This window comes from Anopheles gambiae, chromosome 2 (genome assembly GCF_943734735.2).
Source record: "Anopheles gambiae chromosome 2, idAnoGambNW_F1_1, whole genome shotgun sequence".
In the NCBI taxonomy this organism is placed as follows: domain Eukaryota; kingdom Metazoa; phylum Arthropoda; class Insecta; order Diptera; family Culicidae; genus Anopheles; species Anopheles gambiae.
In genome coordinates this window covers 7,927,067-7,944,831 of record NC_064601.1, presented here as the reverse complement: position 1 = coordinate 7,944,831, position 17,765 = coordinate 7,927,067, and positions in this window count along the sequence as shown.

Sequence of the window (17,765 nt, the reverse complement as noted above, 5' to 3'; positions counted from 1 at the left end):
GATGGCTTTTAGGCGACAACGCTCGTACAGCGGCCAAGCGTCAGGACGAACAAGAAAGGGCAAGGCAACAAAGAAGAAGAAGAAGAAAAAAAACCCCACCGCTGCTCATCAAACTCTGGAGAAAGGCCCGGGACAGGCGCACGGCTACACCGTTGGGGATTAAAAGGTTTTCTTTCCTATTGAGTCCCCATTTACTTCGCCTTACTTGCTGATACCTTTAAACGATCGCTGCTTAATTTGCGCTCCGCCCGGAAACGGAAACACAGGCACACGGACTCGTCGGCTGACAGAACTTGGCAAAAAAAAAAAAAAAAAAGAAATACACTTCGTGGTAAAGGTAGGATTTTTGTGTGTGTGAGAGTTTTTTTTCACCTTCTACTGCTTCTCATCGCTTTCCGTACTTCATTCGATTTGAAAATGTATTTTCATTAATTTTGCCAATATTCCACCAGCTCCGGGGGAACTGCTCCGAGCTATTGAGTTGAGCGCACTGCGGAACCATGGACGGAGAGGATTCTGGGATGGTTAGCATTACCAGGCCAGGTGAATTTATCTGCAAATGAACGCAATCAACCGGGCGTCGAATCTGTGCCTGAGGTACGGTTAGCAGAAATCGATTTAGTTTTTAAGCATTTTCCACCGAGCTGTATTATTTTTCAGCATAAGAAAACCTGGCCAACAGTGTAGTCTTGGTACAGGAATTATATTATGCGACAAGTCACACAGAAAAGGCTTTGTTGCCTTGTGTGACAAACTACCATCTATTGCTTGTGTGGGCAACTTTTGTGAAACATATTAAAATGAAAATATTATAAGACACAATCATCTTTTCCCTCGAGAGAAAGTTGACCGAATGATGCTCGTTTCCGGGTAAAGACGTCTCATTGGCTGTTGCATTGTCGGATGCATCAAAAGTCCGTCTTGCAGCGAATGCAATGCTGGGGCAGTAAGAAAGGTTTGCTCGAGAAATAGTGAATGTTTATAAGCAGGTAAGCTGTCAGATACACTCGTACCCAGCGTTGTTTGAGTGGGAAATTTTCCGAGAAATTTTGCAACAAACTCTCCATCACTAGCTGCTAGTGGATATGGAGTACGTAAGGTTGGTCGTTGACACCAGCCAACTTGTTACTTGTTGGCAAACAGGTCGTCTCGTTTGTTTAAATTAGACGCTCCACTTGCACGGTCTCGTTGCGTTTCCGATTTGTCCGGTTCATCACCATCCTTTCCAGCCCGGTTGCACAATTAGCACAATTGACTTGAACGCCCCAGTAGCGATCAAAGGAATTCCTTGAGAAGCCTGCAAAAAAAGAAAAACGACCCTGATCGTAGGAACACATACAATCTCAGTTCAATTTCATGCTTGAAACACGGTACACCTCAGCTTGTGTTCAGTGTGATGATTGAATTTCTCCTTCCCACCCTAACCCCAGCTTTCAGCATCATCATCATCATCATTAGCTGTTGACTTAAGGTGGTGTGTGTGTGTGGCAAAACAGCGCCACACAAAACATCCGAATGGACGGAATTCATTTCCCTTTTAACCTGCCGCAAAGAGGTCGTACCGACTGGGGGCAGACAAGGCCCGTGCCGTACTTGTGGTTCGAGTCCCGTGCACTCAATTCAGGCATCACCCGAATCGAACAATAGTCCACCGCTTGGGATGCCCAAAGCATCATCCAACCCCCAGTGTTGGCCAAACAATGTTGGCGTCCCGAAAAAGGAATACACAAACAAATCGAGCCAGATCGTAGGCGCACGCAGGGACGGTTAAGGGACGCGAGCTCACGCTCAACGAATGGTTGGAAATTGAAATTTGCATTCACGGTTTCTGTTTATTGAAATGCTGTCGATTCGTTCCTTAAACATCCCCGCCCCAATACTAGCCGCCCGCCACACGAGCCAAAGAGTTTGCCTTGAAGTGTGGCCCTGGCCCCTGGCCGTTTCTTCGATTACTGTCGCACACTTTGTCCTCTGCAATCTCGACCCGAAGCCGCCCCCGGGGCGGAAGCCTGGCAGGCATCACCCTTAGCCACCTTCGGCCGGTGTGTGTGTGGTGTGTGCTAGCGAACGCGCGTACTTTTACGGTTAGTTGGAGTGTTTGTGTAGTGAAATGTTGGCACCCATTCGGGATGGAGCGTTGTTCACTCTCACCTCGCTCTCCCCATGTTCCCGGTTGTTCCTGCTGTACGTGGAGCTTTTTGTGATATGATTGTCGGGTCGGTATACATCGGCGAATCCCCGTTCCCGTACCTGTTGCCACCAACCGCCCCAAACCCGCCAGACACAAACAGAGTGCGCCGGAATGATACTAGCTACCGTTCGACAATGGCGCACGACAAAAGGTAACAACAACGATCGCTTTTGAAATGTCACCATGGAGTCGCCTGGTTTTCTTTTTTTCCCCCCGTTCTCGGGACACGCTGCACGGGACGTGTGGGTAGCAGGCATGGGTTTGCTGTTTGCATCAAGCATCCAACTAGGGCGACTGTAGAGAGAGAGAGAGAAGTTTTTTTCCTATTGTTGCGAGCACGATTGAATTACGGTACGCTTCGTAGTCCGCTCGATGGAGGCCGGTATTGTAAAATTAATAAATAAAACTCTATTGATACCCCTTTTTTTCTTTTCACCGTCCGTCCGGCACGACCTGGCGAGGCTTAGGTAACGAGCACGCACTTTAAAGTTGGGTGGTGGTGTTACGGGTGTTTATTTTAGTTTTACCGAGAATAGTGCTGTTGTTACAATGCGGTAACGATTCTACGAATGACATTTGATATGGTGATAAAAACAATTACAATGAGTGTTTGTTGTAGCTGAAAGCTTTGTTGAATGTTCATACATTTTCTGGGAATGCATTACAAGCTTCGTTTGTGCGCAATGTTATGCTGATGTTTGGAATTTGATGATGACGGTTGATGTCGCAGAGAGAAGCTCACAAATAACGTTTGCATTAGAAAAATGGAGAATAATAGTCAATTTTTCATGAGTTTATCTTAAGCCGCACTATCAAAACGGGAATAACATTTTCAATAATAGTATCCCATGAGTCAGTAAACAAAATTTCATACCTCTATTAGTCGAATTCTAGCCGTGATGGCCAAAAAAGTAAGGCAACTAGAAGCGTGCGCGATCAAAAAACTGCATCCCGTAGTGTCTGAAACGGACTGCGTGATTCAGTTTGAGGACGTCGGATAAGTCCTTTCCACCATCTGCAATATCTTGCCATTATAAGTTTTATGTTTTGGACTATTATAACATTTATTGCACGAATTACATAATAAATAATAACACAAACCACAATTCATTGAAGTATGGGGCCGCGCGCACGAGCCGAACCGTGAGCCCTACCGGGAGCCCTGCTCGACCGGTAGCCTGTTACACACTCCTCGTTAGGTGCGCTCTGCACACACTTAGCGCGCATCGCTAAGTGCGGCGTGGTAGTGTGCGTGAGCGCAGTGTCGATTCCTGGATGTCGAGCAGCAGCAGCGCAACTGCTACGGCGAATCCAGGGCTCGTCACGTCTATCCACAACAATAAGACAACAATCAGAGCATCGAATAAAAGCTCGGTTTCAAATGGCCGACGACTCTGAGCGAGTTGTGGTTCGAAAGGAAGCTGAAAATTAAGACCGAGGGACATGTGGCTACAGTGAAATAGAACCTGGGGATCATTAACAAACATATTAGGAAACAGTAAACACTTCCACTAGCTTTGCAGTGGCAGGCAATGAGGCCAAAACTCAATTTTAGGTGAATTGCGGCTGAATTTCGATATGACACCCGGGTCCAATATCCTTCAGCTGCGTCTTATCGGAATTTTATAAACCAATATGATGCAAAACGCTCTACTCCAACAATTTTGACGCGAAAACTGAGAAGGAATTCTTAAAAATTGAATTAATTCTTACAAAAACATGTCTGCACGCATGTCTTCGTCCATGCTCATGAAAAGTTCATGAGATTATCGCCCTTCGTTTTTCTCTGTTTTACGGTTGATTAACAGCTGCTAATCTACCATTTAGTTACTTTCAAATTACTGGTAAATTCGAAGTAAATTCTTGTCATTGGAAAGAAAATATAGCATTCCATTGTAATGTCACAGCTCTCTTATTTGCTGTCGCTATCGACTAAGTCAATCGGCACCTGTACTGTTTCCCTAGTAATCTTCATCGTAAGGTCAGATTCTTTAGAAATTTGTCAGCTAATGCAGCGCCAATCAAGAACATAAAAACCAATATTTATTTAAAATTTGACCTTTAATTTTATATCTTCATCTTTATACCGATCTTAATCAAATACAACTGTTTCAATAATGTTTAACTATTGAAACAACTTTTCAAATAACACTGTCAACGTAATAAATATACATTTTTGCATAACCCCCCCCCCCCCCCCCTACAGTAAACAAACAGAGTGTCTCGAAATTAAATCAATGCTACGCAAACGGCCAATGATCCAATGGCGAATAAAAAGCTCAGTAGCAAATTAAATAAAAGTATAAGCCCGTTTCACTCACAGAAAGCGCATTCCCCAGTAAAAAGATGCAGCAGTGGTAGTGGGCAACCGGCTGAAGCATCTGTGCCGACCGCGAACGGTACGTACGTTTTATGAGCGTTATTTGAATCGAATTAATTTGCGAACCATTGAGCTAGCAATAAATATAAATTTTTAATAATAAATAATTTTCATTTCGCTTGTGCCGGGCACCCATTTTCGTATCATGTCCGAGCATTCTCACTCTGTTTCTCTCTCTCTCTCTCTCTCTCGCGCGCCCTTCCCATTCCTCGAAAACGCAGGCAGTCAAACGTGTCGCGATGATTGAGAATGAAACAGTGCATACAGTGCAGCGAAGGAAAAACACAACCAAAACAACAACAACAAAAAAAAAACACAAAAATTGCACCAGGAAAAACCTGTCGTCACTGTGAAAATAAATGGGCAAGGGAGAACACAAATTTGCTTCCCGCGATGCAACCGGCGTACCGCACCATCGGTGGGGCGTGCAGGAGATGTGCAACACATATTTTATATCCACCCAATCGGTCAGATAATGTTGAAACACAAAAATTACTCCAAAACCGTACGATCCGGTGCCAGCAAATACCGGTGGCGAACCGTCAGCGCAACAGCGCAAAACTTCACTCGTGGCGGAACCCCGTGCGCAGGCGGGCAGGCGGGCATAAAACGCTGTAATGAACACGGGCGATGCGAATGGCACAGCTTTTACGATACAAAAACTTTCCACAATACGGTAACGGTAAATTTGAAATGAAAGAGAATGGCAATGGTACGGGGAAAAATGTACTCGGCGTCCGCTTGCCACAAGCACAAGGCTTGAGCTTATTAAAACGGGAGCAAGCAAAATTCGTGCAAAGCGCGCCCGCCAGAACAGAAATAATCATGAAGTACATCTGGTAAAGTGCAGCTGCAAAAAAGTCCCCCCCCCCTCTCTCTCTCTCTTTCTCGCCCTTCGGATCATCACAAAAACTTCAACGCAACAAGCCGAACCGTTGGTGGCGAAGCCGCGCGACGGGCGTACAAATTTGGGGATGGAAATATGACCAATAAGTGTGCCGTAAAAAAGCACGACTGAGTTGCCTGCTCACTTGCTTGCTTGCCCCTGACCACCCGCTTCTACGGTCCAATTGGTTTGCACCAGGAACAACACAAAAATTACGACCTGGATGAGTGGATTTACCATTTGCAGAAGAGTGAGGGAAGAATAATAAAATAAAACGGGCGCAAAGAAACAAAAAAAAAAAGAATGAAACTCACAAAACGTAGCGCGCAAAAGCGACACATATTATAAGTCAATTATGAAACATTTAATTTCCAATAAATAATGCGCGTCCCTTTACCAGTCGCCTGCACGTGCACGTGCAATGAGATGAGGTGAATGAAGCCTATTAACACAACAGCAACGAAACAAAAAAATGGAGTAGCGAAAAAGCGAACGAAGTAAGGCGCAAGGAAAATGGACGGTAAAAAAAATATCACAAAATATATATATTAAAAAGTGTAAGCTCACTTGTCGCTTCGTGGCGCACCCTTGCCGGCTCGAATACGCGGAACAATGGCGCGGAGCGTGGGCAGAAGGCTGATTGGGGGAAGGAATCAGTGTGCCCAGCATTCACGTTTTCCATCATCGCTTTTGTGTGTGTGTGTGTGTGTGCCCTTGGCTCGTAATTTTTATGTCCGCGTTTCGATTCTCTTTTTCCGCGGGACAATATTTCAGCGGCTCATTTTTTTGTTGGCGGCTCCTTTTTGTGTCCGATTTTTGTGTGTCTCGCAATGTGTTTGTGCTTTACGTTCTGGCTGGGCTGGGCGTGTTCCCCAGGGCAACGTTCGCCACACTTTTCCCTCACAACCGGAGCTGCCGGGTTGGATTTTCACGTGATGTTCAGAAATCAACTTAAATTATTTAAACAATAATTACACGAATCAAAAAGTTTTTCGGCTTTTGCGTGCCCGGTGACGTGCAACGGGGCGGTGCAGAGATGCAGACGGCGGATGGAAGTGATGGAAATCTTTACCCCACGTATGCTGGCGCGGTCACCGCCCCTTGCCTCACGCGGGCACACACACACACACGTGCCCGCTCGCATGGGTGGGAATGAATAATACATGCTGATTTTCACGATTGAAATACGAGATAAGTTTAAATATGACATGGAATAAATTAATGGGTAAGAAAGTTTCGGCTTACGTGCTGCTCGGTGCGAAGTTGGGGTGCTACAGTGGGTAGCCGCCACGCTCGTCGGGTTTGTATCCCGTTTCGCCCGTTCCTTTTTTTTTGTTGCAACGTGTGCGTTCGGAGTAGTGATGTGTAAAGTTGGCAAAAATCCGGAGTCGACTCCGATCCGATTCCGATAAATTAGGAATCGACTCCGGAAGGTAGGTCCGCACTTCAATATCCGGAGTCGTTCGGAATCGTCCGGAGTCGCCCGGAGTCGCCCGGAGTCGGAGTCATCCGGAGTCATCCGGAGTCATCCGGAGTCGTTCGGAGTCGTTCGGAGTCGTCCGGAGTCGCCCGGAGTCGCCCGGAGTCGGAGTCGTCCGGAGTCATTCGGAGTCGTTCGGAGTCGTTTGGAGTCGTCGGAGTCGTCCGGAGTCGCCCGGAGTCGGAGTCGTCCGGAGTCGTTCGGAGGCGTTCGGAGTCGTCCGGAGTCGTTCGGAGTCGTTCGGAGTCGTTCGGAGTCGTCCGGAGTCGCCCGGAGTCGCCCGGAGTCGTAGTCGTCCGGAGTCATTCGGAGTCGTTCGGAGTCGTTCGGAGTCGTCGGAGTCGTCCGGAGTCGCCCGGAGTCGGAGTCGTCCGGAGTCATTCGGAGTCGTTCGGAGTCGTTCGGAGTCGTCGGAGTCGTCCGGAGTCGCCCGGAGTCGTCCGGAGTCATTCGGAGTCGTTCGGAGTCGTTCGGAGTCGTCGGAGTCGTCCGGAGTCGCCCGGAGTCGGAGTCGTCCGGAGTCGTTCGGAGTCGTTCGGAGTCGTCCGGAGTCGTTCGGAGTCGTTCGGAGTCGTTCGGAGTCGTCGACTCCGGACGACTCCGGTCGACTCCGGACGACTCCGAACGACTCCGTCTCCGGGCGGATTTAGTGGTTCCATTTTGCCGGAGTCGGAATCGGACTAACAATAGTCGGAGTCGGATCGGAGTCGTGGGTGCGCTCCATACAGCACATCACTAGTTCGGAGGAAGGTGGGTTAAACTTTATCGTGACAATTTGGCGAAATGTGTGTGTGTGTGTGTGTGCCAGCGCGGCTCCGAGTTCGATTTTAACCTCTGACGCTTCGAATCGATTTGTGTGCGTCAGACTTCGTTTTTTTTAAATGGGCATCACGGCGCATAAGCTCACCCGCGGTTGGTCGATTTCCGGCGAAACTTAATTGATGAGGATAAATCAAAGGCATGAGTAATGGACATTGGGGTACGGTTGCGATGTCGATTGCAATACTGATGCCGATAAATGCTGTGGCCGCGCTGCATCCGGTGGAAATACTTTAAATTACGTTTTGGAGCAAAGACATGCAAGTAGTTTAATGCTTTAATGTTGGGTAGGAACTGTTTGCAGGAGAGTTTGAAAATTAATAAACCCTTTTTTAGGCTCGCAAAAAGCACCACAAGAGCTCAAAGCTCGTGCCTTCGTGAAATGCAAATCCTTCCTTGCGAAAGAAATGAATGGAAAAGGGGAAGAGGCAAAGCAAAACTCATGCTTAAGCGCCATTAGCATAAGTTGTTTGCTTTCGATAAAGCAATTAGCCAACGCAAAAGCACATGCACACTCACACACACACACACCTGCATACACAAGTGATATCGGCATAGTGTCGTCTTTGCCTTGCAAATGCTTTCCCATCCATCGCAAACCGGTGCCGTTGCCATCACAGCTGCAGCAACTGTTCGCTCGGTTCGCTTTTCCCGCGCCGCATTCTAGGCACATAATAAGTGCAGAGGAGTGCGCCATTTTGTGCAATGATGAATTGTTGTGCCCGCCTACGGGTAAGAAAAGCTGCGGCGAGCTGTTGTCTTACGGATCAACTTATTTCATTTCGTGCGGTACCATTCGCAAAACACGCCAGATAAGTAGTTATTTTGGGGAGCTTTTGTGTGTGTGTGGCATGTTTGTGTATTTTGCCGCATAACCAAACATATTGCAATTTGCTCTACGCGAAGGTGTCAACGATGAGATCTCTCTCTCTCTCCCTCGTTCGCCCGGTCTCGATAAGCAGCACCACGCGCTCGACGACATCGCGATCGTTTAAGCCTACACACGTGCGGCGCAACGGCGCGAAAATGGTATGCGATTTTCAATTTTCAAGCTATTTTCACCAAACCCGTGGAAGACGCTGTTTCCCTGTCGATAGTGGGAAGCGAGGGACAGCAAGAGAGAGACGGACAACGGTGGCGGCAACGCAATAACGCAACACCAGAAAACAACCGGATCCGACATCCCACTTAGTCACCGCCATTATCCCAGTTGCGAAATGAGGTTGTTAATATGTTTATAACTTTGTCTCCCGAGGCCGAGGGCTCAGCCCGGTCCGGGCCCATTTCCCACACATGCGGGCCTGAGGGGAAAGCATTTTTCCGCCCCGAAACATTCAAAAACTTCCAATCGAACACGGGTGGGATGGGTTTTTATTTTTTTTACGGAGCTTCACGATGAACAGGAAGGGTTTGGCTTTCGTTTAGTTTCTTTTACTTTCGGCCTAGCCTTTTAATTAGAAACAAGGGTTGTTATTATGGTGATGGAAATGTGGAACAAACAACAAAAAACAGGACGATTCGTAGGAAAACCCCTACAAAGTTAAATAACACGTTTCTTTACAAGGGTGACACGACAAACAAAAAATAGATGAAGGTACATTTTGATACATTGCAACAATATTGGTCAACAATTCAATGAATGGCAACTTAGAGAACAACATACTGGTTAAAATAATAATTCTTTACCTTTTTAAAGCTTCTCAAAGTTGAATAGTTCTCGAGCACTGTTTAAACAAGCTCGACATTAGTTTTCATAACGCTTTCATCATGCGGGAACCCATATATGGGGCCCTTTCCGTTTAAAGTTCGTAGGCTGAAATTTCAGCCCGTCAGCTGTTAGCATTGTACAGCAGTTTTCGAGCAGCGTTCTAAGTAAGTATAATATACAGGTGGGCTTATGCCAAGGTGTATGAATTTAGAAGGCTGATTTTATCGCTTCTGCTTCTGAATGAAGATTTTAAGAGTGTTTTGAGTATTCGTCAAGCCTCCAGAAAGCTTGTTTGAACAAAAATTTTCACCCATCCTGTCAAAAAGTGATATTCAAATTTGGTTTTAAAAAACATGCTATGAGACCACCTGTGCTACATACACTTTGATTGTAGATTCCACCACGTGATCTCTTTAATGCACCTTGGGGTAAATGTAAACAACACCGTGTTTTCGAGCAGGTGCTCGAATCTAATTCTAGCTTTGAGGCTAGAACAATCTAGACTGAAAATTGCAGGCTAGTTTTTTGTGTGGTTTTGTTTGGAGTGTTTACATGATTTCAGCCTCCAACTGTGAAACTCCATACAAAAAGCTGACTAGAATCGTGAAGGGCCCCTATGTTAGGCAAAAACTCCAAGTTCAAACTCACAGCACAAATGTAAGCCTTAGCTTCCCGCAGGCTTGTGTATTGATGCATGACGTACATACAGCAGCAACAGCAAAACATCAAAAGCGATAATGTTGAAATTAAATGCAAATATGACGAAATCGATCAGAAAAGCGCTGTGTAACCGTATGTAACATACAAAAGAGCTCAAAAAAGTACTTCATTTTCGTTACAAGACCACATTACGCGGGCGCTCTCTTCATCGCCATGTTGAGCATATGTTGTTTGTGGTGCTGTGTAGACATTAATTGACGGTTTCACTTGAAGAACGAGTAGAAAGTCTAGTTGTGTGTTTTATTTATTTTGCTTTTCTTTGTAACCTTCTGTGTAACATGTGCTGGAGTGCCGGGTACGAGGATACGACTTGCAAATGCAACATGAGACACGAATGGTGCAAGATGAACACAGCAACACACACTGATGTCATGAACTGATGTCATATCTGAGGAGCTGCACTCTCTGGCTCTCTCCCTACCGAGTACGGCTCTGTGTGCGGCTTTGGGTGGCCTTTCCACATGTACATGCACAGTATTATTAACATCCATCGTTATTTTCCAATAAACAAGATTCGCTCTAGCCCCGGAGTTGCCAAGTCGACCGAGCAAGCACTGCCCTAAAAGCGCCACACTGTTGGTGTGATTCTCCAGGATAGGTGCAGTTGGTTTTATAAATATTTTTCTTTCTCCTGATGCCGCACACGAGTACGAGTACTGGCGGTACAAGCCGGTGGTGCCTTACGGTTCGTTCAATAGGAGTCGAGAGAATTTGCTCCCGGGAAAAGCGTAGTGAGTGCGACACATTAAAAAAGAAAGAAAGAGGCAAAACGTTCTCTACCCACTCAAAGACGATGCAGTAGTGGCCTCGCCACACAAACACACAAACACGCCTTCACACGGCTAGAGAAACTGATAGCTTTGGGGAGGTTGGGGAAAACGGCCTTTCACTGGCTCACCATCAAACACTTCCTTCCCGGCGCAACTAGCGCTTAAGGATGGGTAGATAATGGGGAATGGATCGTTTCCTTTTCGCCAGCGCTACACTCTAGGTTTGTGTGTGTGTGTGTGTGAGGGAAGAAAAGCAGTTATTGCTTGCCAATCTTTCCCCGGTGGGTCTTTTTTGGAGAAGGCAAGCCGGGTAGTGGTTAAGCTTAAAAAAAAGGGGCACCCGTCCCTCTTTATTTGCCCTCACGAAGTTGCCGGACGAGTACGGACGGATCTGTTCTTCTGCCACTTTCCTTATAGCGTACACCGACCGTACCGAAACCGACTCTTGATGCTTTCATTGGGCTACTTGAGGTGAAAATCACAAGCGCAAAGAGACGCTTTCTTCGCACGCAGTGTGCAATGTGCGCGCTCAGCTCGATCCGAATGTCGTCCTCCACCGTCGTTAAATGCGATGCTTTTACCTTTTAGCGCTAGCATATTGTCTTCCCGCGTTGGTATAAAATGAATACGATTTGAATAAAAATGTAGCGATTGTGCATATGCGCACGATTCGCAAGAAAGCGAAAAGAAGGGCGAACGAAACACAGCGGCTAACGGGTATCATTATGCACGGGATACTGTTCCCGCTCTTTCCCTTGCAGGCGGTGCCCGGGTAGAACCCATTTTCAACTCCATCTTTTAACGATGCCTAATGGACAATTATGGTTCACGGTTGGTTGGCTGGCGCATATGGACCGGGGGGGTGTGTGTGTGTGTGCGCTGAGACGGGGGAAAGAATTCAAAGTGAATTGATTTTAATTTCGCCAGCAATGGGTTTGCGAGTTGTGCACAAATGGGGAACATTAAGCGGCAGTGCATTGGCTTCGGAAAGGAAGCACGGGAGAAAAGGCAAAGAAGAAAAAAACACACAGGAAAGTGATGTTTGAGTGGACTGTTTTACATCCATTACACTACTCTACGGCTTTGGCGCTTTGGTGTGAAGGAAAATGCGCATCGCAATAAGGCGTTACGTGTGAGAACGTTCCATTTCCGCCCGCCCCGGAAGGAATGGCCGACGTTCGAGCGAGGAAACAATCGTCAGATCGTCGGAAACATTCCACCACAATCGCACCGGGAGCGCATTAAAGTGTACGCCACGAACGCTTCGGTGTTGATTAATTGATTTCGTTAAAGGGGATCCGTGACCCGCGTGAGCGGTCGGCACGACGTGAAATTAATTCACGGTCGTAGTGCTTCTTAATTGGTTTCAAGTGTGGGTTTGAACTTTTAATAACATACGCCAACGAAATGAAAAAAAACACACACACACACAGAAACAACCACGCCAGGATTTAAGGCACTTCAATCGTGTGCGGTGCTGGGAGGGTTGTTTCGGCCCAGTACCCCACAGTACACCGAACGTGGAGAGGATTCAATAATTTACATTCCTTCGATTGATTCGTCGACTGCACGAGCGTCACGCAGAGCGGAAGGGTTGTGGGATGAGCAAACAAAAGGAATTCAGTTTCCCTTGACGCAATCAACAGGAAAACGGGGCCGGTTGCAGTGTGGTGCTGGTCGGGAAAATCACTCTCACTCTTCGTGTCCCATCCAAACGTTCTCGTCTTTTGATACGGTTCGGTGAGTTGCGTTTTTTTTGTGTGTGTGTTGTTTCCTTCATTTTCTCAACCCGGTTTTATGAGAGGTCTCGCTCCCGGTGGGGGATGAACTTTGGCAAAGAAGCAAAGTCAACGAGAAGCTCTGCCTACCTCCACCAACGGGTGGGGGTGGCAGGAGCGCGGCAAGAATGTGGGCATGTTTTATAATGAAGTGAAGCAAAGCCACCCGAGCCCGGTTGCGTCAGCCCCCCCCCCCACCGGTCCCTAGCTTTTCGGTATATCGATTTGATTTAGTGTGTTTACTGGTTGATTGATGTTGTTTGAATATTTTATGAGTTTTCCGGTTGAACGCATGTTACGTTTTATGTGTGACAATGATGAAAAGCCCTCCCGATCGTGCTGCTTGGGGGAGTGCGGGCTGTGCCACGCCAGGGGAGGCGTACCACACCGAGTTAAATTGGTTCCTGCGGGGCTGCGTGTGTGTGTGTGTGTGTGTGTGTGTGTGTGTTTATACTGTACAACGATGGCAGAACTGTGGCAAAAGGTGATGTCGGTCTTAGAAGTGGCGCGGCGCCATGACGCACATACGCTTCCTGACGTTATGAATTGCTCTGGCGCGTCGAGCGATCGCTTTAATGGTTGTAAATTTACGCAGATGGCTTTACTCTTGTTGCGCTCGCACCTCCAGCACTAGCTTACATCGCTGTGTGCCGGTGGACGAGTTCATGTGGGGTTCGACAGAAACATGATTTCATAATTAAAATTTGGAGAGGAGATTGTTGTTGTGTGTGTGTGTGTGTTTTTTTTTTGGGGTTTTGTTTTGTGAGTTCTTGCTAGCACCGCGCGAGAAATCGCTTTACGACGCCTTATTACCAGACAAACACCGCTGCCCGTGTTGATGATAACGCATAAATTCGTATGATGTAGGGCAATGTGCGACGATAGGAGCGGGGGAGCAGATTTGTTAACGATTATACAATTTGACGGCCTCGGGTAATTTGCACGGTGTGGTGTACTTGTTGTTGACAGATTGTATCAACTCCAATTTGTTGTTCGCGTGTGTCGTAACATTGTTTGCTTTTCTTCGGTTATATTGGTTTCTGTTTAAAAATGAATTGATTCGATTAAAGCACCTGATGGGCGCATACATTACGTGGTATTGGTAATTATTGTTTTCGAAATTGCGTAATCTATTGAAAAACAAGTTTTTATTGTGTGTAATTATTACGGCGAAGTTTTATCCCAACAATTGCTTCACCTGTTACCGGTATTAAGCTTTTGTTTTACCTTCCGGGAAGTGCAAAAAATAAAATCATTACCAGAAGCAAAACACAAACCACGCAAAACCGAAAGTAAGGGAAAAGGATTACGTTCTTCTGATATTTGCACCGGGCAGCAGCATTTAACTCGTGCATTTTTTTACCCACTTTTTTTAAAACATGTTAAAAAGATTACCTAAAGTTATTTAAAATGTTTTCAACCCCCGCTTGCCATCGCTTCAATCGAAATTGCTTCGTCGATAGATTCGCACTTGCAGTCGCAAGCAAGCGGGGACGGCGCATGGCACGAGCGAACGCTTTATGACTTTCGATGTTTTGATTTTCAAATCCTTTTGGTACGTTTCGTTGGTGGAAAATTTCCACCTTCCGCAAAAGTTCCAATTTTCCGTTTCCAGTGTGTATTGCACGGCAAATCGCACCAGCGAAAGCTGTTGAAAAATTGTAATCCGTTATTGTCTTACTCGTTTGCTCGTTTTATCGTGTATTTTTTCGGGGTTGGGAAGGATTTCTTCCCTTTTTTGTACGTTGAGTACAGGAAAGAGAGCGCACACCAAGCGAAAGGGATGTGGTGCTCGGGGATTAAGGAAACTTTTTGCACCAGTCCGTCGCAAACCCCGGGAACAAATCCGGGAGAAAATAGAGCAAGTAAAAGATTGGTGCGAATGAAAGAGGAGCAAGTCGGAAAATGCCAGTTTCCGATCGGTAATGATGATGGTTTTGGGTGGAGCACAAAGTGAATCGGCGGAGACGCGGATGGGCGGTTGGAACGGCGTCGGTGTACGGTACGATAAGCGCCCAGCACTTGGGTGTGTCTCGGCCCAGGGAGGGAAAGGATTGCCTTGGGGATCTCGCTCGCCTGCGCCAAAACGGGGCACGGGGGAAAGTTCTTTTGCGAGGCAGGCCGACCCCCAGCCCTGGCAAAAGTCAGAAAGCCGGCAGCTAGTTGGGAAAAATCGATGAAATAAAAATTAAACTTTGTTTGCCCCGCATCGCACCGGCAGTACCGCACCGGTGCCCGGGTCGCCTTCCGTGCACCGTGCGGATAACAAGATAAAGCTTTTAAACTCTTTCTATTGTAAATTATTAGATGTATGTGGTGCTATTTTTCTTCACACGCTTGCTCCCAGGGTAACAGCTCTAGCTACCGGGGAGTCAAGGTCGCTAGCTCAAGAACAAGGAGCGAAGTTGACCGACACACGAACGATGGTAGCTGGCTGCTTGATGGTGCAAACTCACCCGTTTAGCATCTTGTGAACGGGGCTCCTGCAGCTTCCATCAATACCGGCAGACCGGCTAGTGGGAAGGAGAAGCGTCCCCGGGACAGGACCAGCAGGCAGGCCAAACTTTGCAGCACGCTTGTACCGGCGAGTGGCTCTAACATGGCTGCGAACGGTTAGATAGGCGACGACAAGAACACGTGCTTTCTTGCTGGGGTGGTCTCGGGCGAGGTATGCTCGTATTCAGATTACATCTCGCACACTGCACAAGCATGTTACGGTTTTTCGTCGTGACGGGACGTCCATTTTGGGGGGAGGGTTTGGCGAGTTGATAAGAATGTTTGGTGGCCGGGGGGGGGGGGGGGGGGGCGCTGCTGTGTGATGCTGTGTTTGCTGGAATCAGCGCTCCAGCAGCAGGCAGCAATAATGTGGGCTTAACAAAACTGTTTGGAGGCTAGCGTGTAGTGCGATTCGCTTGTAGGGGTCCACCGTTCCCACCGCGGGGTCCGAAAGCTGTTTGCCAGTAAGCACATCACGATAACGCAATTACCTTGGTGAAATTGTTTACGATCATCGCAGTAGCAGGAGCGGCACTAAAATGAGTATAAAACCGCCACTGGTAGGAGAGAGGGCGCAGGAGAAGCATCAGTAGTCACCGTACTAAGCGGGCCATGTTCAAACGATGCACGTGTGTGAGTGTGTTTTGTGTGGAGCTGGTGATGAGATTACAAGCACAAGGAAAGCCATTTTCCGGCGCAGGAAGCCTGTTTGGTCAGGTGCGTTTCTGTGTCTTTATCAGTCCATTGGACGTTTGGCATTAGGATTATTGCTTTCGCCTGCGTCTCACCTGCGCGCATGGTTCCAGCAGCTCGTATATTCAATAGAAATTCATTACAAAAATCGTTCCGGTTGATGCGCGAAGAGAAGCGGAAAAAAGGCAGCACGTGGCACCCTCGGCACAGCTGAGCGGGCACAATTATTCGAAGAGCCTTTTGTGTAAGGCACTAATTTGCCACCGTGCAGCGGTGAACTTTCTCTCTTTACACACACACACACACACACACACACACACACACACACATACACCAGCAGTAGCAGCATGCAAAATCATCATTTATGGAATTATCTCTCCTTTGCCTGCGTCTTGCACGCTTTTTTCCATCGTGCGCCCGCTGGTGAGTGAAATTAATTTTGAATATTGCGTTTCGCTTGCGGCCATTTGGCTGGCGGTGCGGCTGAAATGAATTGAATATGCCGTTTGCCCACACACACCGGCGACAAGCTGCAACCTCGCGTGCTGGCACCCGCAAAGCCGAAATTATCCATTAGCTAATGAGCAATAGCATTTAATACGCGAGGTATATTATAGCCAACGGCGGCAGGCCCAGCAGCATCCCTAGCCGAGCCACACTCTCTCGGGGAAGGATTTTCTTTCAATCGTGCGCGCAAAAATCGTGCTTGAATCTAGACGGCTCGAGTCGCCACGCAATCGAGCAGACCTCATATGGGTACGTGTGTGTGCGCTAGCTCGGACGCTCGGCTGCCGTCCGACTTCCGGCATCAAAAAGCGCCGCGACGCCGTGCTGGAAATCGTGTTGGTTGGGCAGATTACGGTAGAGCTGATAAAACTATTCTATTAGCTTACGGCGAACAAACACACATCCACACACACACATGTGCCGAAAGCCGGTGGCCAAAAGTTGGAAGTGCATAAACTCCCGGAAGCTTTTAAAATCACTTTGAAAAGCACTTAAAACTTATGAAATCGACATACCGAAAAAGATGGCAGCAACTGAGCGGGGGTTTCCTGTGCGATGGGAATGCCCTGTTTTCCCGCCCTTGTATGTGAGAGGAGAGAAAGCGAGTGAAATTCGTCCAATGTCTCACTCCCATCCCGCCTCCCCAAAGCGGCAAGCAAGAGGTCATTCCCGGACCTCACATACAGCGGCGAGATAAACAGAAACGACACACCAATGGGAACGGGGATCCCAAAAATTAAAGCAAAACTTTTGCACACACGCTTCTTGCTACCCTTGTTGCCCGGGGTTGTGCCTTTCGGCGGAGAGAGGGAGTAAAGAAAATGAGTATCTTTGAGCTAAATGAAGGCAAGGAACGGTTCAAATAGCAACGTTCCTCTTGCGCCCGGAGCCCGGAGATGCATTCCTGCTGCGCGATTCAACGAGCAGCAAAAGACGTTTGCCAACAGTCGGGCTGCAGTTTTCATAAATAAGCTTTATCAACCCGCTTTTGCGGTGCGGTGGGAGTGGCACAATACAAAGCTCGCATGTATGAAAGATAAGTGCTGTTTGTCCGCTTGTGCGTTCCAGCTCGAACGCTGTCCCGGCTGTCCGTGCCGGTTTTGATAGGGAAATAATGAATATACACGTTGATGGTAGGGATGTTTGTTGTTTTTTGCGTGTGTGTGTGTGTGTCCTTTTTCCCAGTATTGAGTAACGAAACATGGCACTGTGGATGTTTGGGGGCAGTTCCTTGCTGGAGCGTGAGAGAAAACTGGAATAGTAATTACCGTCGACTAACCTGCCAGTCAGTGCCCGCTGTTGAATAATGCATGCTTACTTACCGTTTGGTGCTGGGC